At 37.9% G+C, this 27,211-nt stretch overlaps 1 protein-coding gene across 8 annotated transcripts in view; it reads right to left on the reverse strand.

The window, feature by feature from the left end:
- Positions 1 to 27,211, reverse strand: part of INPP4B (inositol polyphosphate-4-phosphatase type II B) — a 745,855-nt gene that overhangs the window by 434,531 nt on the left and 284,113 nt on the right. Inside the window, exons 4-5 of one of the 8 annotated variants that reach the window (XM_036853316.1) lie at positions 11,308 to 11,403; positions 1,550 to 1,651 (exon numbers count right to left, since the gene is read on the reverse strand). The exons of 5 other annotated variants lie outside the window; for them this stretch is intronic. The gene's annotated coding sequence lies outside the window, so the exon portion shown is untranslated. Of the gene's footprint in view, positions 1 to 1,549; positions 1,673 to 11,307; positions 11,404 to 27,211 lie in introns of all 8 variants that reach the window. 2 more of the 8 variants (XM_036853315.1, XM_036853317.1) reach the window with 2 other exon arrangements.

Raw genomic sequence — 27,211 nt, forward strand, 5'->3', positions numbered from 1 at the left:
ACAAGCCTATGTGAAAATTATTTTTCAATTTTCTTGGTTTTTGTAAGAGGTCAGAAACTGAGGTCTACAAATAGAACAGCATTTTTTTTTAAGATTTTCAAGTTTATTGGTATTTTGAAAGTTTATAGTTTTATTTCTATTGTGTCTACATTTATTTTGCCTTGTCATTTGTATTTTGTACAGGAGTTAAAATGAAAGAACTAGAATTACAAGATTAAACGTGGATAAATCTCAAAAATCTAATATGGAAATGAATAAAACTAATTCAAGAAAAAATACAATGGTATAAATAGATTTATATAAAAAATTTAAACATGCAAAGCAATGCTATATACTGTAGAACAGCATTTTTATTCTAACAATAGTCACTGGGTCTATCAAATCATCCTGAGTGTCAGGCAGCCGACAGTAACAGACTATTCATGTTGGGTGTTGGTCTCTTTGAGTTGAATGACCTTACTGACCTTATGACTCAGGTGTCATAAATCAGACACAGACTCATTAAATACAAAAATATCTGATCTATGCAGCTGATAACACTAGACAGTTGGCTTCTTGGAACCAGGTAGTAACATACCAGGAAATGTGATCCCATGGTGCAGAAAGATACCAGGTGCATCCTTGTTTTTCTTTCAACCTAATTAGCCATTCATCAGAAACTATGCATGTTTATAAAAATGTCTTGACCTCAAAGACAGTGAGCATCTGAACGGACCTTAACATCTCTTCTTCAAAACATCTCAAGTTGATCTTGTCATTTAACAGTTCACCCTGTGGTGACAGTAGAGGTTGTTTTCATTGAAAAGGATGTAAGAACAACACCCTGGGCCATAATTCAAAAAAATATGGTTCCCCACCCACTCCTCTCCCCTAATCCACCTTAATAGTGCTGATAACTCTTCACTGTTCTACCCTGGTTTCCATGTTGAAAGTCGAGCTTTATAGCTAGGCTTGTTTAGAAGGATGCACTTCTTTTTACCATTTTTTGATGTTTGCAAGGTTATATGTTTGCAGAGGTAAAGCACTCACTGTCTTTAGTTCATCATCAGAAGGTGTCACAACAGTCTTAAAATCTATGAGCATGTACAATTACCAGTGGGATATATACAACAAACTGACATCTCTGAATTACAGTGTCATAGAAAAATAGCTAGAGATGGACACGTAATACACTGACAGATTTCAGCAATAAGCATTTGGGGACTCTCTCAGGGTACTTCTGGCCTGGCAGGAAGCCATGATCATGACCCAAAATTAAAAGACAGGAATTGTAGATCTTACTTCTCTAATTATAACTCTGCCACCTTCTTGATGTGCCAGAGTTCCTACACTATAAAATGAAAATTATCTGTATGACCTGACTGACAGAGTCATTGGCATTAACAAGAGTGTTACGTATAAACAGTAATATCAAAAAACTTTGTGCTACTTTGCCTTGAAGAAATCAGTCAGAAATTATTTTAAGTGATTGAGAGCCTCATTGTCCTGAAACAAAGTCAAGATATAGCGTTTCTTTCAAATTACAGATGCTCTTTCTTTTCCTCCCTACCTGTAGTAGCTAGCCAGCCTCTAAGGTGATCTCCTCCAATGATCCTCACCTTCTGGTATTCACACACTCACAGAGTTCTCTCCCACACTGATCAGTGCTGACCTGTGTATCCAATAAGATATTCTGAAATGATAGTGTGTGATTTTCAAGGTTAGTTCATAAAGGCTATTGGTATCACTCACTCTAGGAGAAATCATTTGCAATGTGAAGAGGACACTCGAGAAGCTTAATGGAACAGACCACACAATGAGGAACTAAGACGCCCTACCAAGAGCCAGCACCAACTGCCAGTCACGTGATTAAGCCGTCTTAGAAGCAGATCTTTACACACCACTCAAGCTTTCAAATGAATGCAACTCCAACTGACATCTTGACTGTAACCTCATGAGATCCCAAGCCAGAATCATTCACCTAAGCTGCTCCTAAATTCTAGATCCATAGGAACTGTGTGAGATAATAAATGTTTGCTGGTATAAGCCACAAAGACTTTGGGAGGTGGAAGGGTAATTTACTATATAGCAATATATAACTAAAATACTATTTATTCTGATTTTCTATTCTATACAAGGTTTACCTTGACTGTATATATATTCTTTCTCCCAACCCTGACATACAAACACCCATTTTTTCAAGCAAGCCCTTTATTCAAGAGTATGGCAAAATGTCTCGGAGCAACAGGAGGGTGTGGACACTTTGATAATGACACAATTTTAAAGAATTAATGCTCCAAGATATACATGTCCATAGTTACACCTGTACAAATAATGAAGGTTTATGTGAAAGAATGTCCTCATCCAAGAAACTGTTTACAAAAATAAATACCACATGTTTGATCTTCATAATGTATATAACCCTATTTATAACACGGTAGATTATTTCATTGTTTTATAGCAGCGTAAGTGGAATACTGGTGATATCATTTTAATACCCAGACAGTTATAAGTAGTGAGTTAATGTCCTGCCATTAACTCCTGTTAACTGCAGGAAGTGAGTCATATTATCTAAGCTGATAGTGAAACAAATGAGTTACACGGTTAAGAGGAACATCTTGCTGAAATACTGCGAAGGTCTAGCAGTGCCTGTAAACTAAGTATGAGTTTCTTCAGCTGCAGAGAAATTTCAAACAATTATTAACTGTAACTTTGCTCTGAGTCATGATTACATTATACAAAGAGTGCTAAAGAACTAATATTACCAGAAGCACCCAAAGCAGGTAATACATCACTCTTCCCCACTTGCCTTCATATAAAATCAGTTTATCATTAACATTTCAGATCAATATTAAAATGTAATAAAATTAGAGAAGATACACATTTACTGTTTATAAACCACTTAAAAATTGTTCTCAGTATTAGATTCCAGTATAGTATTAGACCTGAAAACACAGATTACTTTGGTAGTATTGATATGAATTTCTCTTAAGAAAATCAGAATTCTAAATCAAACTAAATAATATTAATACTGAATTGTACTTCAAATGAGGTTTTACTGTACACAAATTTAGTTTCTGCAAAGGGCAGAAATTTGCTTTTATACCAGTCCATAAAATAATCTTTTAAAGCTGTAAGAACTATACCAAAATGAAAAATTCTAAAAGAATGAGATTCAATATTTTATCTTCAAACAATAGCAGCAGAATTTTGCCAACTAGAAAATGGTATAAAGGGTAATAGTTATGGAATAAGAATTACAAAATGCTTTTCTGAAACACTCCAGTGAGTTTTAACTCCTTACGTCTTTGTACTAGATCTTACGTATCTACAGGCATACCTCATTTTACTGTGCTTTATTGCATTTTTTACAAATTGCATGTTTGGGGCAACCCTGCATCGAGCAAGCCCATCAGCACCATTTTTACAACAGCATTTGTTCACTTCATGTCTCTGTGTCACATTCTGGTAATTCTCACAATATTTCAAACTTTTTCATTATGACTATAACTGTTATGGTGCTCTGTGATCAGTGATCTTTGATGTTACTATTATAATTATTTGGGGGCACTACAAACCACACCCAATAAGACAGTGAATTTAATCAGTAAGTGTGTATCTTCTGACTATTTGACTGACAGGCCATTCCCCTAGTTGGGTAGATGAAACAGTCAGAAATACACATTTATCTCTCTCTCTCTCTTTCTTGGGGCCTCCCTATTCCTTCAGACACAAAAATATTGAAATTAGGACAATTAATAATCTTACAATGGCCTTTAAGTGTTCAAGTGAAAGAGTCACACACCTTTCACTTTGAATCATAAGCTAGAAATGATTAAGCTTAGTGGGAAAGGCATACTGAAAGCCAAGATAGGCTGAAAGGTAAGCCTCTTGCACCAAATTATAATTTGCCAAGTTATAAATGCAAAGGAAAAGTTCTTGAAGGAAATTAAAAGTGCTACTCCGGTGAACACACAGTGATAAGAAAGCAAAACAGCTTTATTGCTGATATGAAGAAAGTTTTAGTCATCTGGATAAAATAATCAAACCAGTCACAACATTCCCTTAAGCCGAAGCCTAATCCATAGCAAGTCCCTAACTCTCTTCAATTTTTGAAGGCTGAGAGAGGTGAAGAAGCTGCAGAAGAAAAGTCTGAAGCTAGCAGAGCTTGGTTCGTGAGGTTTAAGGAAAGAAGCCACCTCCATAACATCCAAGTGCAAAGTGAAGCAGCAAGTGCTGATGTAGAAGCTGCAGCAGGTTACCCAGAAGATCTAGCTGAAATAATTAATGAAGGTGGCTACAGGAAATAACAGATTTTCAATGCAGGCAAACAGCCTTCTGTGGGGAAAAGATGCCATCTAAGACTTTCATAGCTAGAGAGGAGAAGTCAATGACTAGCTTCAAAGCTTCAAAAGAGAGGCTTACGCTCTTGTGAGGGACAGACGTATTAGTCAAGGAATTTATGCTTAATCAATTTTATTTATTGTTGTGTTAAAATTACATCCTTGTGAACCAAGGAATTTAAGACATACCTAGTATTTACAAATCTTTAAATGAATTAATTATTTAATAAAATTGTGAGTGGATTTATGCTCAATATAAATTCAAAAGGATTGAGTTATTTTACCCTGAGAAATCATTGATAATTTAATTCTGAAAATTCCTATGCATTGGATTGTATCTACTTTTTATATATTCAAAGCTATCATTTCTCTTCAGATAATTTTATAATATCTGTTGAATGAGATAAAAAATAAAGGAAGAAAAGTGTTCAGAAATCAATTCTGGCAATGTTTTGGGATCAATATTCTCCATTTGTTTGAAAAGTACTGTTATCTTTATGTTGATCTTTGTGTTCTTGAGTTTTGTTTTTATTTCCATATAAAATTGTATGCAAGGAATGCTTTCACTATTTCCTCCCCTCCAAAACCTACATTGAGTATAATGACCTGCACAATAATCTCTCAGAAAAATCAAACAAGCCATCAAAGTATTACTTGTATGTCCATTTTATGCCTAGCTAAAAGGAATAAGACTTAGGCTCTGACATTAAGGAGATGGAAATATAACCATAGAAATAAAGTTAAATTACGTGAAACAATTAGGAAAAATCAAGTGCTATGATATGTAACAGTGTTTCCCAAAAGATCCATGAGATGTTAATAGATGTTTTATTTTTTTTTTAAAAAAAGGTTTCCATGGTCAAATACGTTTGGGAAATATTTCATAAAACATTACCGTGTTGGCAATTCACGATGTCTATTAGCATATTAATGACTGAAAAGTTTTGCAGCAAATAAAATGATTGTACTTTGATTAAACCAGAATATTCAAAAAATTTTCAACCATAGACGCCTTTGTTAAAATGTTCTTTTGATTATGAACATTTCATAAATGAAGAGAAAAAAACACAAGTATTTGCCATATTAATTTAACAAGCATTAGCATTTTGCTATATTTGGTTCAGATTTTTTAATGTAAATAATAATAAAAGATTACTTATGCAATTAAGGCCACCCTCATCCCTCTTTTCCTCCTTCCTTCCCCATAGGTTACCATCATCCTGAAATTGGTGTATATTCTTGTCCATATATTTACTTTAACTCAGATGTTTGTATCCATGAGTAATACATAGGATTTCTGTATGTTTTAAATTTACAAAAATAGTATCATTTTTGTACATACTGTGAAGTACTAATTTTATTTGACATTACGTTTATGAGACAGAGCCATGATATCGCATACAGGTTAACCTCGTATATTTTAACCGAGGAATTATGTTCTTTGTATAGACCACAAAAATTAATTATCCAATAACCTATTAAGGACATGTGGCTTGTTCCCAAAGTTTTCCTAGCATAACCAACATTGTGGTGAACATTCTTGTACATATATCCTTGTGTTTCTGTTGAAGAGATGTTCTAGAGGATATGCCTAGAAATAGAATTAATAAGTCATAGGTACCTACATTATTAACTTTAGTCAATATTTCAAACTTCTCTCCAAAGTAAATGAACTAAGTTACACACCAATCAATGCACTGCAGGAATTCCCAGGGACTCATCTGCAGACACTCAGACATTACTTTATATTAATCTGATGTATATGAACTTACAATGTGCTGATATACAATGTTAATTTCCCTTATTATTTTTTAAATCTGAACATATTTTCATAATAACCTTGGCCATCTGTCTTTCCTCTTTTGTGAAGTGGGAAGATTTGACAGAGTTGATTATATATTTCCTAAACTAATACTTCATTGTTCAAATTCACCATGAATAAGTTCCCTGATTTATGGTTTAATTTTCATTTTGTTTATTATTTCTCTGGTTGTATTTTGACAAGTTTTTATGCTTATCAATTTTATAAAGTTTGTACTTTGATGTCATGTTTTCTTCCAAAATTTTCAGGTTTATTTTTCTCATTCAGGATTGTGTTCCATGGCTATTTATTTGTGTGTTGTGTCATACAGGCATTTAATTGTCCCAGTGACATCTCTTGATAAATCTTTCTCTTCCGTACTGATTTTTGATGCCACCTCATCATATATCAAGTCTTTGTAACACAGAGGAGATCATTAGTAGTTGAGAGAAGGGAGAGGATTCACTACCACACTGACAATTATACACGAGGGACCGCATGAAGGAAGTAGGCTTCAGGTAAGGGCCGAATACTGGATGGACATAAAGGTTTTGGTGTCAGACAGATGTTCATTTTTATCCCTTCTGTAATACTGCAAGTTAATCTTACTGCAAAGGAATTTCTTCACTTGCGAATGGGGATAGTACAAATTATCTAATAGTATTATTTAATGAGATAATATATTTAAAAGTGGTTAGCATATTTTCTTGAATATAGTAGGTATTCAAAGAAGTTAATAGTAGTAATTGTAGTTCTGTCGTTGCTAGTAATAGTAGGAGTGGTAGCAGTATCTGATTAGGTTAGTAGCTATAAGACGGAAAAGATAAACAAATCCGAAAGAAATTTCTAGGACAGGAAAGATAGAACTGGGGTATTGTCTGACTTAAAGGTGAGAATCGGACATGACTCTAAGCTGAGGCTTGGAGGGAAAGATATAAGAGGAACTGAAGATACTAGTTTAGGACAGAGGTTCTCAAAGTGTGGTTCCCGCAGCAGCAGTAGTTCTGAGAACTTATGAGAAATGCAAATTCAAGACCCCAAACCTACTGAGTCAGCCACCCTGACTGACACATGGCCCAGTAACCCACATTTTAACAATCCCCTCCACCCCTCAGGGGATTCTGATGCTCACTCAAGTTTGAGACCCACTGGTTTAGAACCTGATGAGCCAGAGGTGATGCTGAGAAACCAGGTGAACAAGGTGTACAAGGAAATGTCAGAGCTGAAGATGTAGATTTCTTACTTAAAAGGCTGACATTCTCCTTTCCTGATGCCTTTGCTTGCTTCCAGTTACGGGTTTGATTTTACTTAATGGCTTCCCAATCTCAGAATCATGTCTCAGCTTTCAAGCTCTCCTTGCTGTCCACCTATTCGGCAAAGCCATGGCAAGTTTGCAACCCTTAATTACTCTCCATCCTGCCCCCAGTCTCCCTCCTGCATTGTTCTTCTCCTGCTTTCGGCTAGGAGGACGCAATGTGTCTGGCACAATTTCATCTAACATTAAATACCATGTACATTTACAGAGCTTTATATATAATAAATAAAGATAGTAATAGCCTAGAAAATGGCTTTTAATAGTAGGAATCCCTAGCCATTAAATATAAAACAGTTATCAATATATGTATATCTAGTGACCCTTCTCTGGCCCCCGAAACACAGAAGCCTGCAAAGAACATGCTGGGTCTATACTATTTAAGAGCACTGTTATTTTAAAAACTGATTTCATCTTGAATCCAATAGGTGTAAGTGTGAAAAAAGAGGTGAGCAGTAGCCAGCCACAGAAAACCTTTAGCAATTTTCAGATTTCTCCATTGTGTCTTTCAGGGAGTTTTATTGATTCTTTGATAGAGACAGAGGTAATAGGTAATGAGAGATCTCATTACAATAGCTTATCAGAGACCTAACCAGTATATTAATTTTGGCCATAAAATGTGTCAATTCCAGCTGCAAGCATCAGCTCAACCATGGTGTCAAGGATCAACTGTGTAGACCTTTGAGACAGGTAAATCTACTGTGGCATTCTCTGGAGCAGGATACACATGGGAATACCACCTGCATTTTAAACTAGTGCTGACTGCCTTGTAATATCTGGGAATCCACGTTTAGTAAAACGAAATCAATCTTCAGGGACTTGAAACATGTCACTCCTATTATTTATAAATACAAGGTGATTCCTGTGTAACTAGACCAATAAAAAATATATTTTATTAACACTCTATATAGCATATTTAACAATAGAAGCAAAATTAACCTACCCTGAAAAATAAAATTAACCTACATTTTTTCAGTATTTTGGATAGTTGAATACTGCTTCCTTTGTGATGTGCCTTTCCTCACAATAAAAGTAATTACTTGGGTGTTTATCTAGAATCACAACTAGAATTTTGAAAGCAAGTGATAGGGTTGAAATTGCCCATTAATATTGTATTTCCTAAATTGCCCATGTATTTCTTAAATTCCCTATCATAAGGAAATAAGTATTATTATTCATTACAGTACCAATGTTAGTAATAATGACACAAATGAAATATGTACGTGGAAATATTTGTAAATCTTATTCAAACTTGTACCAGATTCCTATTTATAGAATTCATACAAAAGCAAAAACAAACACACACGCCTGCAAATGAACACACAAAAACATATGGACAGTGGCTTTCTTGATAGTTAAGAAATAAGATAACAATATCAACAGCAGCAAGTAACAGTGAGAGTCAAAGCTGTTTTCTTGTTATGTTATGTTATAATCTGAGACCAGGATAGTGAACACTGAAGTGAGGCAATGTTTCAGCCGCCCTGAATTGATAGGCAGAGGCAACCACATGCACATACTGCATAGGAAGGATTTCAAAACTTAATGAAAACGACTTTTCTTATTTAAATGAAGAGAACTGTTCTTTGCCTTTCTTTTGGGCAACATTACTATGCTGTAAAATATTGACTAGGGATAGTAAATTAACAATTCATCTGATGTAACAATAGGGATAGTCTATATCAGCAGTTCTGAAAGCATAATCCACAGATCCCTAGAAGTCCCAGGAAACATTTCAAGAGTTCTGTGGAGTCAAAGCAATTCTCACTCTATTATTTATCATTTTCATTTTTTGTCTTTTTCATTGTGTTGGTCTGTGCTAGGTTGGCATTTGCACTGATGGTACAAATACAATGGTGGGTAAAATTACTTGTGCTTAGAACAAACCAAGGCAGTAGAAACAACCTGGACTAGTGCATATTTCATGCACCACCATTCACCAAAATGTCAGTTTTACTTAAGAAAATCATTGATGAAGTAGTAAAAAATTGTAATTCTGTTAAGTCTTGGCACTTAAGTACAAATCTTAATAAACTGTATGACAAAAACTGAAGATATATATAACGCATTTCTACTATGTAATGAAGTAGATAGTTGTATTCGTTACCTGCTGCTGTGTAACAAATTACCCTAAGATTTAGCAGCTTAAAATGATATACACTTATTATCTTAGTTTCTGTGGGTCAGGAACTCATGCACTGCTTCGCCGGGTCCTCTGGCCCAGGTTTCTTACCAGGCTGCAGTTAAGGTGCCAACTGGGGCCACAGGCATCTCAAGCTCTTACTGGGGAGGGGTCCACTTCCAACCTCACTCATGGTTGTTGGGAGGATTCAGCTGCTTGAGGGATTTTGGACTGAGGACCTCGGTTCCCTACTGGTTATTGTCTGGAGGCCACTCTCCCTTCCTTGCCAGGTTGCCCTCTCCATGAGGGCAAGCCCTGGAGAAGAAACAGAGAGAAAAGCCCAGCAAGATGGAAATCACAGTCTTTTGTGATCCAAAAACAGAAGCGGCACCTTCTCACTTTTGTCATATTCTATTTGTTATAAGCAAATTACTTAGCCCATCCCACACTTGAGGGAAGGGAATTACACAAGCATATGAATCCCCAGGTGCTGGGATCATCAAGAACAAAATCAGAAGCTGCCGTCCACAATGGTCATCTCTGGGAAAAGCACTTGTGTGACACTTTGCACTGCAAGGTGAACTAGCTTCTCTTTTCATTACAGACCATTTTTACTTGGAAGAATCATTAACAAACAAACTTTAATGATTCGGGCTTGGGTATTTTTTTAGATATTTGCAGAATTGAGTATTTCTTGAAAATGAACCAAGTCAGTTTTGTCAATTCAAGGAAAACAGTGTTGATACTCAATATGCCATAGAACTCAGGAAAACTTGTATCTGGCAACAGTGTCTTACCAGTTTCTCAAAATATATAAAACCTTTGCTAAAGATTTTGGCAGCAATATTAAAGAATGTTGGGTTTGATATTGTGTACGGAAATGTGTTAACATTCAAAAGAGCTGTGAAACTCAAGGAGCCAATGTTTTTCAAATGACCAGTTGATGCTTTTAAGACTCATGGATGTAACCATTTAAAGTGCAGGATAGACCAATGGAGTTCACGGAACAGTATAAAAAGTTCATTAATACGGTGTCAGTTCTACCTTGCAATCAACCTTTAAGAAACTACTACTTACAGAGTTCTAATGTGGTGTAAAAGGAGAATATCCACAGCTGTCTGAAAAGGGTGTTAACATACTTCTTCATTTTCAACTGTGTGACTATGTGAGGCTGGATCTTCTCCATGTACTTCAACCACAACCACAAATGGCAACAGTCTTACTGCTGTGGAAGCAGATACGAGAATCCAGCCAATTTCTCTTAAGCCAAACATTGAAAATATTTACAAATATGTATAAAGGCATATCTCATCTCATGAAATTATTTTTATTTGAAAAATACAGTTTTTTCATTAAAAATATTTACATTGTTACTTCTAAATGAATTATTTAAGAATGTCTCTTTAATTCCCAGCATGATATATATTGAAAGATATAATCCACATAAACAAAAGTTTTCTGAGTTCCTCAATACATTTTAAGAGTGCTGAAGGATCCTAAGACCAAAACATTTGAGAACCACTGGACTGGATTTGGCTGTTTTACCAGTAATCCCAGAATCTCAGCAGCTTGAACAAAATGATTTATTTCTTATTCACACTACAAGTCCACTGGTGTAGGCTGAGGGAATGTGCTCATTGTTTCCTCAGGAAACCAGGCTCACAGAGAGTATATCTCATCAAGATTCTACACTCACAATAACAAGAAAAATAGGGGTATGGCAAATTTTGCAAAGGCTTATAAAGTTTACCTGGAAGTTACGTATGCGACTCCTACTTGCTAGTCATCTTCCTAAGAAAGCCACATAGCCACACCTAATTCAGGGACACACAATTCTGCCATATACCTAAAAGGAAATCCAGAAATATGCAGTAAACAATACTAATGACCACCAGATATGCCAACTCCCCTCCATAGACAGCAGGGGCACTGAGTTGAAAAGGATTATGAGGCTGCATCTTAGCTCATAAGGCTCACTAATTTCCTATTGCCATTGAAACAAATTACCACAAATTTAGTGTCTTAAAGCAATGCAAATGTATTTTATTAGAGTCCTGGAAATCAGAAGTCCTAAAAACAGAGTGTTAGCAGGAATGTGTCCCTTGCACAGTCTCGAGGAGATAATCAGTTCTCTACCTTTTCCAGTTTGTAGAAAACATGGATTATAACAATATTTATCCCTTAAACCAAATATGACTGAGCACCTGCTGGTATGAGGCACTATTATAATGCTACGATACTGAGCTGAACAAAAGGCACAGTCCCAACTCTGAGAGCTTACATTCCAGTGGAAGGAGAAAGAGAATAAACAAGTAAACAAATATGCACATATATGTTAGGAGAAGGATATGCACAACAAAGAAGAAAGTAATTGATAGTGATGTAAGGGGTGCTGTTTTAGATAAGGTGGTCAGCAAAGGCCTCTCTGATCAGACAACTGATTGAGTTGATCCATGAATAAAGGGAAGGAAGAAATCATGATATCTGGAAGAAGAACATTCAGGTACTAAAAATAGCAACTGAAGAGGACTTTGTGTGGGAGGATGCTTGCAATGTCTGAGAGACAGCAAGGGGGCCAGTGTGTGGCTGGGGAGGGGGAGAGGAGGAGATGAGGTCAGAGAGAGAGAGAGCTAAAGTGCAGATAAGGTAGTGTCCCAAGGACTGTGAGAAGGACATAGCCCTTGCTCTGAGATGGACAGCCACAGGGACATTTACTTATGGGAGTATCATAATATGGGTTACATTTAAGGGGTCACTGACTAATGTGGGGAGAATATAACCCCAGGGTCAAGGCTAAAAGCCTCAAGAGTAGTCAGGAAGTCATTGAAATAACACGGGAAGGAGAAGATGCTGATTTGGATTAGAACTGTAATGGTGGAGGTACTGAGAACTGTCTGGATTCTAGATATAATTTGAAAATAAAGTCAATAGATACACTGATGGGTTAGATGATTTGGGTGTGAAAGGATCACTACCAAGAAAAGTGATTACTCTTCAAAACTGGAAGGGAGGGAGAGATGGAAGGAAGGAAGGAAGGAAGGAAGGAATGAAGGAAGGAAGAAAGGAAGGAAGGAGGGAGGGAGGGAGGGAAGGAGGATGGAAGGAAGGAAGGAAGGAAGGAAGGAAGGAAGGAAGGAAGGAAGGAAGGAAGGAAGGAAGGAAGGAAGGAAGAAAGGAAGGAAGGAAGGATTTTTGTACCAGAATGAATATGTCTTCTTGGAAAATTAATTCCATGACTTACGGAAGTCTTTGGATATTAGTTAGAAGAAAGATGAATCTTACACAAGCAAAACATGCTTACCTAGCATCAAAACCTTGAATGGTGTTAGGCAAGTCTGGCATATGTAGCTGCTTCTGTACATTTGTGTAGTCTATGAGAAGTAATTTCCCTTTTATGAGTCCAAGTTGATGATGTCGCTTTCAACATTATTACAACGTGATTTATTGTTATCTAATCCACACTTGAGTAAAATGGCCCTGTCCTTCTTTGAACAGAATAAAATTTCTCTTGAGGAGATTTTTTTAACAAGCCTGTGTGAAGGTCACATTTGCTGTCAATTCCACAGTCTCAGGCTAACAGGTAAGCATTCTACCAAATAAACCAAGACACTAATCAGAGGTGGACTGTTTCTCCACAAAGGAGCCATAATTTGCTAGTGCCATCTACAAAGCCCTGTTCTTCAGTTTCTTTTCAAACATTGATATTAAAGTATTGATTAAGCTGAATAGAATTATTAAGCACATATATTATTCATCTACTTTTTAATGCATGAGAACATTTTAAGTAAGTAATACTTTTGTTTTAATTTACTTTTGTTTCCACAGTCAGGCATTAAATCCTGAGTCAGCCTGCACTGAGAACACACATCAGAAAACTGTGTTATAGATGTCCAATTTCTATTTTCAATTTATCACCGTGTTAATTTTATTTTCTAATTATTATTAGATACATCCACTTGTCTCCACTGTCACCACCATCACCATCCTGGTCCAAGCTAGAGTCACCTGCAGCCTGGGAGTAACAATGTTCTCCCACCTGATCTCTGCATCAGTCTTGCCCAGCTCTGATCCTTCTCTGCAGAGCAGTTAGACTGATCTTCTCCAAAACTCAAATCACATAATATTTTCCCTTGACTTAAAAACTTATAAAGGCTTCCAAAGGCTCATAGGATAATGAAAAACCACTGGGGACCTGTAGATGCCTGTGATTAGCTTCTCCATCCTCTTCAGCCGGGGAGACCGTTCTGCTCTCATCGCTTTGGCTCTGTCCTTTCCTGGACTAGCTCTGCTCCCAGCTGTTCCAAGATCTTTGCACAGGCTGTCCCCCGTCAGAACACTCTTGATTCCCATACTCTCTTAGCTCCTCTTTATCCTTCAGGTCTCTAGCCATTCTGCTTTACTTTTTCCGGGGACATTTCCCTGACCACCCTGCCTCACCCCATCGAGGTCAAATCTCCCTGTTTTATGCTCTAATCACCCCATGTTCCTCTAGCTCCTAGCACATATGAAGACAGCAACTTTACACTAAGCTGGGCAGTTATTTGATTAATGGCCATCTCCCTTACCAGATGGCAAGCTTCGAGAGGGAGGGACCCGCACCAGCCTGCTCTAGACTAAGATGGGCACTCAGTAACTACTTGGTGAATAACAAGTATATATAAATTATTCGCAAAAGAAACGTTCGCCAAAAATTAGAAAAGTAAGAGTTAAAATGGAAGATATCAAAATACTTGAGTAAAACTGATATATTTAGACATCTAAATATTTAAATAACCAACTGTGATTGTGAAATGGATATCTGGAGGAAAAGAGGCTTGGTAAATTCAGATCTTTTGATTTTACTCAAAGGCCATTTTTCTGTTGACCTACTGCCTCGAGGGCTTTGAAAACCTCACAATTTTGTTTTGCTGTACCTCAGCAGCTGTAAACTCTAATGGTAAGTATTAAGGTTTTGTTTTTGTTTTTGTTTTTTTATAGCAGTGCTAAAAAAGAGCTCCAGATGTCACTAACTAACTGGCATAGAAAGCAAATGAAACACATGTCAAAAACACAGCCCCAAGAAATAAGTGAATCAGAAAATCATTTCAGTGTTACAGTGTCCAAAATTCCAGGGCTGTTCACCCTTTTATCTTTGGAGGTCCATGTTCAACACGTATTGTAAATATATCGGAAGTCTCACAATTTGAATGAACTCAATTTTCGTTGTATGAATATATATACAAGACAAATGTTCTCACTGCTCTGGAGCAATCATAAGGCTCTACTCAAAAGACAGTCTGCTCTCAAATCAGTGTAGGACAAACTGACGCATCCTTCTAGAAGGACTGTACAGTGGCTTTCTTTTTTAAATTTTATTTATTTATTTATTTGTTTGTTTATTTATGGCTGTGTTTGGTCTTCGTTTCTGTGCGAGGGCTTTCTCCAGTTGTGGCAAGCGGGGGCCACTCTTCATCGCGGTGCGCGGGCCTCTCACTGTCACGGCCTCTCTCGTTGCGGGGCACAGGCTCCAGACGCGCAGGCTCAGCAATTGTGGCTCATGGGCCCAGCCGCTCCGCGGCATGTGGGATCTTCCCAGACCAGGGCTCGAACCCGTGTCCCCTGCATTAGCAGGCAGATTCCCAACCCCTGCGCCACCAGGGAAGCCCTGTACAGTGGCTTTTTGTCTGATCTTTATCTGGGCTACAGACTCAAAGCAATAAGCTTTCAACCATTTGTCTTGATTTTTAACAAATAGAAACCAAGGCTTCCCTGGATTCTAAAATGTATGAAAATACTTCTGAAAAAAAAACAAATAATAAAAACAATATCAAGCTTTAGTCCAGGTTAACCCAACCTGTACCATGAACATAGTAAGAACTGTTTTTGACATTTTTAAGAAGGAGGAAATCCATTCCCAGTCACCCTCCCCAATTCCCATATTGCACTTTTCAAAAGACTAGACTTAGATAATCAGTTTGATTTTCAGGATCAAAGCGAGGTGAAGCGGGGCTAAAAATGTAATAAAAATTTCACCTGACCTCATTAGCAAAATGCTTGAACAGATGAAATAATGTGTTCATAAGAATCAGCAGGAATATGACCCACCTTTAAAAGCTGTGACAACTCATGAACTTCTGAATCCCACATGTGCCTCTTTGAACCCACAGCTAGAAGCAGAGCTAGTGTGGTAATTGTCAGTGCCAGTCATCAAATACTTTCACTTTTTTTTCCTTTCTGTGCACCCGGTAGGATTGCATTTATTATCATGGCATGACCGTGAACTTGCTTTGGCCAATGAAATGTCAGAAGCTGTGGGTAGCACTTTGGTATAGAAGCTGTAACAGCTAGTGCACAATTTGCAGTGTTTGTTTCCCACTGCTGTTGCACCTGTGTTGCTGCAGATGGTAGAAACACCTTCATTCTGGGCCTCTAATTGTAAAGACATGGATGAGAGCCCCAGTCAACCCCTTGTGGACACACATCTTGAGTGAGAAGTATGCCTTTGCTCTTTTAAGCCTTTACAAGTTGAAGTTGTTCATTTCTCTAGCATAACCAAGTCCATACTGAGTGATATACATTTGTAAATACAAGTCATCAAAAATAATTTCAAATTTTATACTATGATTATATACACATGCAGATATATAAATATATATACACTTATTTATATTTATATACGGAAATCATGGGATGAAAGAGACCAAAGGATGCAAAAACTGTAGAATGTTATCAAATTTCAATTCATTAAAATTCCTTATTCTACAGCTCTCTTAAATTTCCTTTTAGGCTTTTTAACCTGAGACAGGAAACCTATATGCATTTCTAGAATTATTGAAGGGTAAATACAGCGTCTGCTGTACCCTCTTTCACAGGTACAGCACAATTTATTGGTTACCGAAAACAATACCATTTGTTCTTCAAAGGCATCCTCTGCGGAAGTCAGAGTTCATTCTCTAGTGTTTTCCAGTCTTACGTTCATATTAAAATATCTGAAAGAACATCCATTTTCATGCATTATCAAAAGGAACACATATCGTCTTAAGAGATGGTACAGCTGACTATATTTATGCACAATTTGCTGAGCAATGCCAAACCCTGGAAACATCATGAATCAGTTGATGATTCAACAGAAGTCGCTGAGCACCTAGAATTGCATCTTTTGTCTGCTGTCTAATGACGTCCCTTGAATTAAGTAACAACTCAGAGACAGAGAAAAGCTGAGGGAGAGTTTAGTTCATCCACCTACAAAGAGCAGGGTAAATCTGTTTTTCTTGCTTCCAGATAAATGTCAACAATTTCGTCATTTAAGCAAAAACAAAATTCCGAGAAAGGACTTCCTGTATTTCAGGCAAACCGCTACCTATTCTGTGCCCACGCAGATCTCTTGCCTCTTCTTAGGAGAACCTGGACATAAATGAGAGCGAGTTGTATGGCAGTATAACAAAAGTGAGCAGTTTGCTTTGCCATGGCTGCTTTTCTTGATTTATGAAGAAGAAGTGCAAGAAAAGGAACTGAGCTATAACAATACCGTTATCTCTAACACAGGGCTAATAATATCATTTACAACTTAGGGCTCTGTGGATTAAATGAGCTAATCCACACAAATTGCCTGGTACATAGTAGTGGCTCCATAAACTGTAATTGTTACAATAATAATAAGAAGGGGGGGAACTTCAACATGGTGGAGAAGTAAGACGTGGAGATCACCTTCCTCCCCACAAATACATCAAAAATACATCTACATGAGGAACAACTCCTACAGGACACCTAGTGAATGCTGGCAGAAGACCTCAGACTTCCCAAAATGCAAGAAACTCCCCACGTACCTGGGTAGGGTAAAAGAAAAAAGCAAAAACAGAGACAAAAGAATAGGGACGGGACCTGCACCTTTGGGAGGGAGCTGTGAAGGAGGAAAAGTTTCCACACACTAGGAAGGCCCTTCACTGGTGGAGACGGGGGGTGGCAGGGGGAGAAGCTTCGGAGCCACAGAGGAGAGTGCAGCAACAGGGGTGCAGAGGGCAAAGCGGAGAGGTTGCCGCACAGAGGCTCGGCGCCGAGCAGCACTCACCAGCCCGAGAGGCTTGTCTGCTCACCCGCCGGGGCGGGCGGGGGCTGGGAGCTGAGGCTCGGGCTTCGGAGGTCAGACCCCAGGGAGAGGACTGGGGTTGGCGGCGTGAACACAGCCTGAAGGGGGCTAGTGCGCCACAGCTAACCGGGAGGGAGTCCGAGAAAAAGTCTGGAGCTGCCGAAGAGGCAAGAGACAATTGTTTCAGGGTGCATGAGGAGAGGGGATTCAGAGCACTGCTTAAAGGAGCTCCAGAGATGGGCACGAGCCGCGGCTATCAGCGCGGACCCCAGAGACGGGCATGAGACACTAAAGCTGCTGCTGCCGCCACCAAGAAGCCTGTGTGCGAGCACAGGTTACTCTCCACACCGCCCCTCCCGGGAGCCTGTGCAGCCCGCCACCGCCAGGGTCCCGTGATCCAGGGACAACTTCCCCGGGAGACAGCGTGCCTCAGGACGTTGCAATGTCATGCTGGCCTCTGCCACCGCAGGCTCACCCTGCATTCTGCACCCCTCCCTCCCCCTGGCCTGAGTGAGCCAAAGCATCCGAATCAGCTGCTACTTTAACCCGGTCCTGTCTGAGTGGAGAACAGACGCCCTCAGGTGACCTACAGGCAGAGGCTGGTCCAAATCCAAAGCTGAACCCCAGGAGCTGTGCGAACAAAGAAGAGAAAGGGAAATCTCTCCCAGCAGCCTCAGGAGCAGCAGATAAAATCTCCACAATCAACTTGATTTACCCTGTATTTGTGGAATACCTGAATAGACAACGAATCAGCCCAAAATTGAGGTGGTGGACTTTGGGAGCAACTGTAGACTTGGTGTTTGCTTTCTGCATCTGATTTGTTTCTGGTTTTATGTCTATCTTAGTTTAGTATTTAGAGTTTATTATCATTGGTAGATTTGTTTATTGATTTGGTTGCTTTCTTCCTTTTTTTTTATATATATAGATATATATATCTTTTTCCCCTTTCTCTTTTTGTGAGTGTGTATGTATATGCGTCTTTGTGTGATTTGTCTGTATAGTTTTGCTTTTACAGTTTGTCCTAGGGTTCTGTCCGTTTTTGGGTTTTTTTTTTTTTTGTATAGTTTTTAGAACTTGTTCTCATTGGTGTATTTCTGTTTCGGTTTGGTTGCCTCTTCTTTCTTTCTTTCTTTTTCTTTTAAATACTTTTTAACTTTTTCATTTTTAATAATTTTTTTTTCTTTTAATAATTTCCTTTTCTTTTCTTTCTTCCTCTTTCTTCCTTTCTTCCTTCCTTCCTTCTTCCTTCCTTCTTCCTTTCTTTCTTTCTTTCTTTCTTTCTTTCTTTCTTTCTTTCTTTCTTTCTTTCTTTCTTTCTTTCTTTCTTTCTTTCTTTCTTTCTTTCTTTCTTTCTTTTTCTTCCTTTCTTTCTTCTTTATTCCCATTTCTTCTGAGCCATGTGGCTGACAGGGTCTTGGAGCTCCAGGGGTCAGGCCTGTGCCTCTGAGGTGGGAGAGCCGACTTCAGGAGACTGGTCCACCAGAGACCTCCCGGCTCCACGTAATATCAAACGGCAAAAGCTCTCCCAGAGATCTCTATCTCAACGCTAAGACCCAGCTCCATTCAACGACCAGCAAGCTACAGTGCTGCACACCCTATACTAAAAAAGTAGCAAGACAGGAACACAACCCCACTCATTAGCAGAGAGGCTGCCTAAAATCATAAGGTCACAGGCACAAAACACACCACCGGACACGGTCTTGCTCACCAGAAAGACAAGATCCAGCCTCATCCACCAGAACACAGGCACTGTCCCCTCCACCAGGAAGCCTACAAAACCCACTGAACCAACCTTAGCCACTGGGGGCAGACACCAAAAACAACGGGAACTATGAACCTGCAGCCTGTGAAAGGAGACCCCAGACACAGTAAGTTAGGCAAAATAAGAAGACAGAGAAAAACACAACAGATGAAGGAGCAAGGTCAAAACAAATCAGACCAAACAAATGAAGAGGAAATAGGCAGTCTACCTGGAAAAGAATTCAAAGTAATGATAGTAAAGATGATCCAAACTCTTGGAAATAGAATGGAGAAAATTCAAGAAACGTTTAACAAGGACCTAGAAGAACTAAAGAGCAAACAAACAATTATGAACAACATGATAAATGAAATTAAAAATTCTCCTGAAGGAATCAATAGCAGAATAACTGAGGCAGAAGAATGGATAAGTGACCTGAAAGATAAAAGAGTGGAAATAACTAATGCAGAGAAGAATAAAGAAAAAAGAATGAAAAGAATTGAGGACAGTCTCAGAGGTCTCTGGACACATTAAATGCAACAACATTCGAATTACAGGGGTCCCAGAAGAAGAAGAGAAAAAGAAAGGGACTGAGAAAATATTTGAAGAGATTATAGTAGAAAACTTCCCTAGTATGGGAAAGGAAATAGTCAGTCAAGGCCAGGAAGTGCAGAGAGTCCTATACAGGATAAATCCAAGGAGAAACACACCAAGACACATATTAATCAAACTATCAAAAATTAAATACAAAGAAAAAATATTAAAAGCAGCAAGGGAAAAACAACAAATAACATACAAGGGAATCCTCATAAGGTTAACAGCTGATCTTTCAGCAGAAACTCTGCAAGCCAGAAGGGAGTGGCGGGACATATTTGAAGTGATGAAAGGGAAAATCCTATCACCAAGATTACTGTACCCAGCAAGAATCTCATTCAGATTTGATGGAGAAATTAAAACCTTTACAGACAAGCAAAAGCTAAGAGAATTCAGCACCACCAAACCAGTTTTACAACAAATGCTACAGGAACTTCTCTAGGCAGGAAACACAAGAGAAGGAAAAGACCTACAATAACAAACCTAAAACAATTAAGAAAATGTAATAGGAACATACATATCAATAATTACCTTAAATGTAACTGGATTAAATGTTCCAACCAAAAGACATAGACTGGCTGAATGGGTACAAAAACAAGACATATATATATGCTGTCTACAAGAGACCAACTTCAGACCTAGGGACACATACAGACTGAAAGTAAGGGGATGGAAAAAGATATTCCATTCAAATGGAAATCAAAAGAAAGCTGGAGTAGCGATTATCATATCAGACAAAATAGACTTTAAAATAAAGACTACTACAAGAGGCAAAGAAGGACACTACATAAGGATCAAGGGATCAATCCAAGAAGAAGATATAACAATTGTAAATATTTATGCACCCAAAATAGAAGCACTACAATACGTGAGGAAAATGCTAACAACCATAAAAGGGGAAAGCGACAGTAACACAAACATAGTAGGGGACTTTACCACCCCACTTTCACCAATGGACAGATAAACCAATATGGAAATAAATAAGGAAACACAAGCTTTAAATGATACATTAAGCAAGATGGACTTAATTGATATTTATAGGACATTCCATCGAAAAACAACAGAATACACTTTCTTCTCAAGTGCTCATGAACACTCTTCAGGATAGATCATATCTTGGGTCACAAATCAAGCCTTGGTAAATTTAAGAAAATTGAAATCGGATAAAGCATCTTTTCCAACCACAACACTATGAGACTATATATCAATTACAGGAAAAAAATCTGTAAAAAATACAAACGCATGGAGGCTAAACAATACACCACTAAATAACCAAGAGATTACTGAAGAAATCAAAGAGGAAATCAAAAAATACCGAGAAACAAATGACAATGAAAACATGACAACCCAAAACCTATGGGATGCAGCAAAAGCAGTTCTAAGAGGGAAGTTTATAGCTATACAATCCTACCTCAAGAAACAAGAAACATCTCAAATAAATAACCTAACCTTACACCTAAAGCAATTAGAGAAAGAAGAACAAAAAACCCCCGAAGTTAGCAGAAGGAAAGAAATCATAAAGATCAGATCAGAAATAAATGAAAAAGAAATGAAGGAAACAATAGCAAAGATCAATAAAACTAAAAGCTGGTTCTTTGAGAAGATAAACAAAATTGATAAACCATTAGCCAGACTCATCAAGAAAAAAAGCGAGAAGACTCAAATCAATAGAATCAGAAATGAAAAAGGAGAAGTAACAACTGACACTGAAGAAATAAAAAGGATCCTGAGAGATTACTACAAGCAACTCTCTGCCAAAAAAATGGACCACCTGGAAGAAATGAACAAATTCTTAGAAAAGCACAACCTTACAAGACTGAACCAGGAAGAAATAGAAAATATAAACAGACCAATCACAAGCACTGAAATTGAGACTGTAATTAAAAATCTTCCAAGAAACAAAAGCCTGGGACCAGATGGCTTCACAGGCGAATTCTATCAATCATTTAGAGAAGAGCTAACACCTATCCTTCTCAAACTCTTCCAAAATATAGCAGAGGGCGGAACACTCCCAAACTCATTCTATGAGGCCACCATCACCCTGATACCAAAACTAGAAAACGATGTCACAAAGAAAGAAAACTAAAGGCCAACATCACTGGTGAACATAGATGCAAAAATCCTCAACAAAATACTAGCAAACAGAATCCAACAGCACATTAAAAGGATCATACACCATGATCAAGTGGGGTTTATTCCAGGAATGCAAGGATTCTTCAATATACGCAATCAATGGGATAAACCATATTAACAAATTGAAGGAGAAAAACCATATGATCAACTCGATAGATGCAGAAAAAGCTTTCAACAAAATTCAACACCCATTTATGATAAAAACTCTCCAGAAAGTAGGCATAGAGGGGACTTACCTCAACATAATAAAGGCCATATATGACAAACCCACAGCCAAGATTGTTCTTAATGGTGAAAATCTGAAACCATTTCCTCTAAGATCAGGAACAAAACAAGGTTGTCTCCTCTCACCACTATTATTCAACATAGTTTTGGAAGCTTTAGCCACAGCAATCAGAGAAGAAAAAGAAATAAAAAGAATCCAAATCAAAAAAAGTAAAGCTGTCACTGTTTGCAGATGACATGATACTATACATAGAGAATCCTAAAGATGTTACCAGAAAACTAGTAGAGCTAATCAATGAATTTGGTAAAGTAGCAGGATACAAAATTAATGCACAGAAATCTCTTGCATTCCTATACACTAATGATGAAAAATCTGAAAGAGAAATTAAGGAAACACTCCCATTTACCATTGCAACAAAAAGAATAAAATATCTAGGAATAAACCTACCTAAGGAGACAAAAGACCCATATGTAGAAAACTATAAGACACTGATGAAAGAAGTTAAAGATGATACCAACAGACGGAGAGATATACCATGTTCTTGGATTGGAAGAATCAACATTGTGAAAATGACTATACTACCCAAAGTAACCTACAGATTCAGTGCAATCGCTATCAAACTACCAATGGCATTTTTCACAGAACTAGGACAAAAAATTTCACAATTTGTATGGAAACACAAAAGACCCTGAATAGCCAAAGCAATCTTGAGAAAGAAAAACGGAGCTGGAGGAATCAGGCTCCCAGACTTCAGACTATACTACAAAGCTCCAGTAATCAAGACAGTATGGTACTGGCACAAAAACAGAAATATAGATCAATGGAACAGGATAGAAAGCCCAGAGATAAACCTACACACATATGGTCATCTTATCTTTGATAAAGGAGGCAAGAATTTACAATAGAGCAAAGATAGCCTCTTCAATAAGTGGTGCTGGGAAAACTGGACAGCTACATGCAAAAGGATGAAATTAGAACTCTCCCGAAAACCATACACAAAAATAAACTCAAAATGGATTAAAGACCTAAATGTAAGGTCGAATACTATAAAACTCTTAGAGGAAAACATAGGCAGAACACTCTATGACATAAATCATAGCAAGATCCTTTTTGACCCACCTCCTAGAGAAATGGAAATAAAAACAAAAATAAACAAATGGGACCTAATGAAACTTAAAAGCTTTTGCACAGCTAAGGAAACCATAAACAAGATGAAAAGACAACCCTCAGAATGGGAGAAAATATTTGCAAATGAAGCAACTGACAAAGGATTAATCTCCAAAATTTACAAGCAGCTCATGCAGCTCAGTATCAAAAAACAAACAACCCCACCCAAAATGGGCAGAAGATCTAAATAGACATTTCTCCAAAGAAGATATCCAGACTGACAACAAACACATGAAAGAATGCTCAACATCAGTAATCATTAGAGAAATGAAAATCAAAACTACAATGAGGTATCACCTCACACTGGTCAGAATGGCCATCATCAAAAAATCTACGAACAGTAAATGCTGGAGAGGGTGTGGAGAAAAGGGAACCCTCTTGCACTGTTGGTGGGAATGTAAATTGATACAGACACTATGGAGAACAGTATGGAGTTTCCTTAAAAAACTAAAAATAGAACTACTATATGACCCAGCAATCCCACTACTGGGCATATACGCTGAGAAAACCGTAATTCAAAAAGAGTCATGTATCACAATGTTCATTGCAGCTCTATTTACAATAGCCAGGACATGGAAGCAACCTAAGTGTCCATCGACAGATGAATGGATAAAGAAGATATGGCACATATAGACAATGGAATATTACTCAGCCATGAAAAGAAACGAATTTGAGTTATTTGTAGTGAGGTGGATGGGCCTAGAGTGTGTCCTACAGAGTGAAGTAAGTCAGAAAGAGAAAAACAAATACCATATGCTATCACATATATATGGAATCTAAAAAAAAAAAAAAGTTCTGAAGAACCTAGGGGCAGGACAGAAATAAAGATGCAGATGTAGAGAATGGACTTGAGGACAAGGGGAGGGGGAAGGGTAAGCTGGGACGAAGTGAGAGAGTGGCATGGACATATATACACTACCAAATGTAAGATAGATAGGTAGTGGGAATCAGCCGCATAGCACAGGGAGATCAGCTCGGTGCTTTGTGACCACCTAGAGGGGTGGGATAGGGAGGGTGGGAGGGAGACGCAAGAGGGAGGAGATATGGGGATATATGTATACGTATAGCTGATTCACTTTGTTATAAATGCAGAAACTAACACACCATTGTAAAGCAATTATACTCCAATAAAGATGTTTTAAAAAGAAAGAAAGAAAGAAAAGAAAAGAAGAAGAAGAATGTTTAAATCCATAAATTGTGTGTAGACATATCCCAAGTTCAATTTACAATCATCCTCTTTTTTTCCACTCCATACTCTTTTTTCATGGAAATCTCATCTAATCTGCAGACTTCAACTATCAACCCAAAAGTAAGATTCCTAAGTTTAATTACTCACCCCTTCCCTGATTTCCAGGCTTATATTTGCAATTCCTTCTGGAACACTGTCAAGTGGATTTCCCATTGTTTTCTCAAACTCTTTATGTCTACAGCATGCATCATGTCCCCAATCCAGTACTGACCTCAGACATAGGTGAGGATGGCCCCTGTCCTAAAGTCTGATTTGGAGGTATCTACTCTGACCACACCCCTCCCCACAGAGTAAGGATTCATCAGAACCAAGAGGTCTCATCGCTATATAGTTATATCATAATTGCCCTATTTTTTCAAGGGCAAGTAAAATTATTGACAGATTAATAGTACAGAAGTAAATTTCCCAGTTATCTGTATAAGAATTAAAATAGGCATTCAATCCTTGGTTCATTTAATCTAACAAAGTCGTATATTTACTATTTCTGTAAACAATGCTAGCTGATTTGCTAAATCTCTTTTCTGTGTATGTCTTGGTAATTAACTGCCCTCCTTTTCTCCACTTTCCACTTCAGAATGCATTTCTGATTTTAACTTCTAAAAATCGGAACTGAACGATTTCTAAGCAGGGAAAAGATAAATGACCATTAATTCAACTGATAATTAACCACCTGAAAATTAACAAAAGACTATATTATCATCATTTTCTGCCTTTCTACAATTTAGGATTTTATTTCCCTCTAAGTAGAAAAATCGTATTTTTTTCAAATCAAAAGAAGTGGCAGCTGCACATAGAGTAGTGCGCCCTGGCATTTCTAGAGCTGAAGATGCCTCTTCCTGCATTTCACCAAACAGCTTCTATCAGTACGTAAGGAATCTAGGCAATGCTATGTATGATGGGAAGTGGCTGTCTCAGCACCTGGAAGACACCTGGAAGGCTAGTTTCCTGATGACTCCATCCCTCTATTATCAATGAATTGACTGTAAGCAAGCAAAATAACCAAGGTTGGGGGGAATGATATTGATTTTCTTTTCTGCCTCCGGCAAGGTGCTGCCAAGTCAATTGGGCAGGTTGCTAAAACTTTTTCCAACTTCACTTTCCTCACCTCTCAAGTGCATTGCCCTCTCACATCTAAAACTCTGCTCCTATGTATGTGACCTATTACTTTGTTGGAACTTGAAACACACTACAAATCACTTTTATATGAATAAGTGGTTTAACATGCTTCTCCTCCTTCACACGTGTGCTATGATTCATAAGACCACCTGATCAAGGAAGTAGATACACATGGCATACCAGGCATTGATGACCTCCAGCTACTGTCTGTAAAAGTCTACTTTTCATCTGATAAGTGCGGAGTTTCCAGGATACCTCATGTTCTTTGTCATCTATAATTTTTCAAATATTCTCTTTTTCTTAGAGTTGCCCCCTTTGGCTAGAAAATCCCAATACCTACCTGAAAATGCCATTCACTTCCTTCTAAGACCCCACCCTGATCACTCCCAGGAAGGATTAAGTATATATGAATTAATGATAAAATGCATTGTTTTGGTAATTGTTTATATGCCTGCCTCTTCTGCTAGACTATAGGAATCTCTGCATTCTCAGACCTAACACAGTATTGGGCATAAAGACAGAATTAAGTGCAATTTAACAAAAAATATAAAATTACTTAGTGAAAATATTTTTTAAACTTCTGATTTTTCTTTTTCTTGTAGTTTGGCATTTCATTGCTATTTCATGAAATTTCTAAACGTTTAGTTTGCATCTCACTTGTGCTCTTGCCTGTCATTGTGATCTTAAAAATGTGCTGCTGCCACAAAAAGTAGGCCGAGCATGATTTCTGTCTAATGTATATGAAATAAGCTGTAGATTTTTACCTCATGTGTTTTCTGTGTTGGCCCAAGCACCCAGTGTAAGGTCTAGTCACACTTGATGTTTTACAAAAAACTTGCATCTTCCCTCAACTCTTCTACAGATTAAAAACCAAATTCTGGTTCCCAAATGTAATTCTTTTTTTTTTTTTAATTAATTAATTTATTTATTTATTTTTGCTGTGTTGGGTCTTCGTTTCTGTGCGAGGGCTTTCTCTATTTGTGGCAAGCGGGGGCCTCTCTTCATCGCGGTGCGTGGGCCTCTCACTATCGCGGCCTCTCTTGCTGTGGAGCACATGCTCCAGACGCGCAGGCTCAGTAGTTGTGGCTCACGGGCCTAGTTGCTCCGCAGCATGTGGGATCTTCCCAGACCAGGGCTCGAACCCGTGTCCCCTGCATTGGCAGGCAGGTTCTCAACCGCTGCGCCACCAGGGAAGCCCCCAAATGTAATTCTTAGTCAGAATAGAAATTGATGTTTATAGTGAGCACTCTTATGGATCATACTGGTCAATAAGTAACATCTACAAGATAAATTTTTCAGATCAAGTTAGAGGTATTTGAAAAGAATTCACAATCTAGAAAACATATTGTGAGGTTTTTTTTAGTGA

Source organism: Balaenoptera musculus, chromosome 5, assembly GCF_009873245.2.
Source record: "Balaenoptera musculus isolate JJ_BM4_2016_0621 chromosome 5, mBalMus1.pri.v3, whole genome shotgun sequence".
NCBI classification, from domain to species: Eukaryota; Metazoa; Chordata; class Mammalia; order Artiodactyla; family Balaenopteridae; genus Balaenoptera; species Balaenoptera musculus.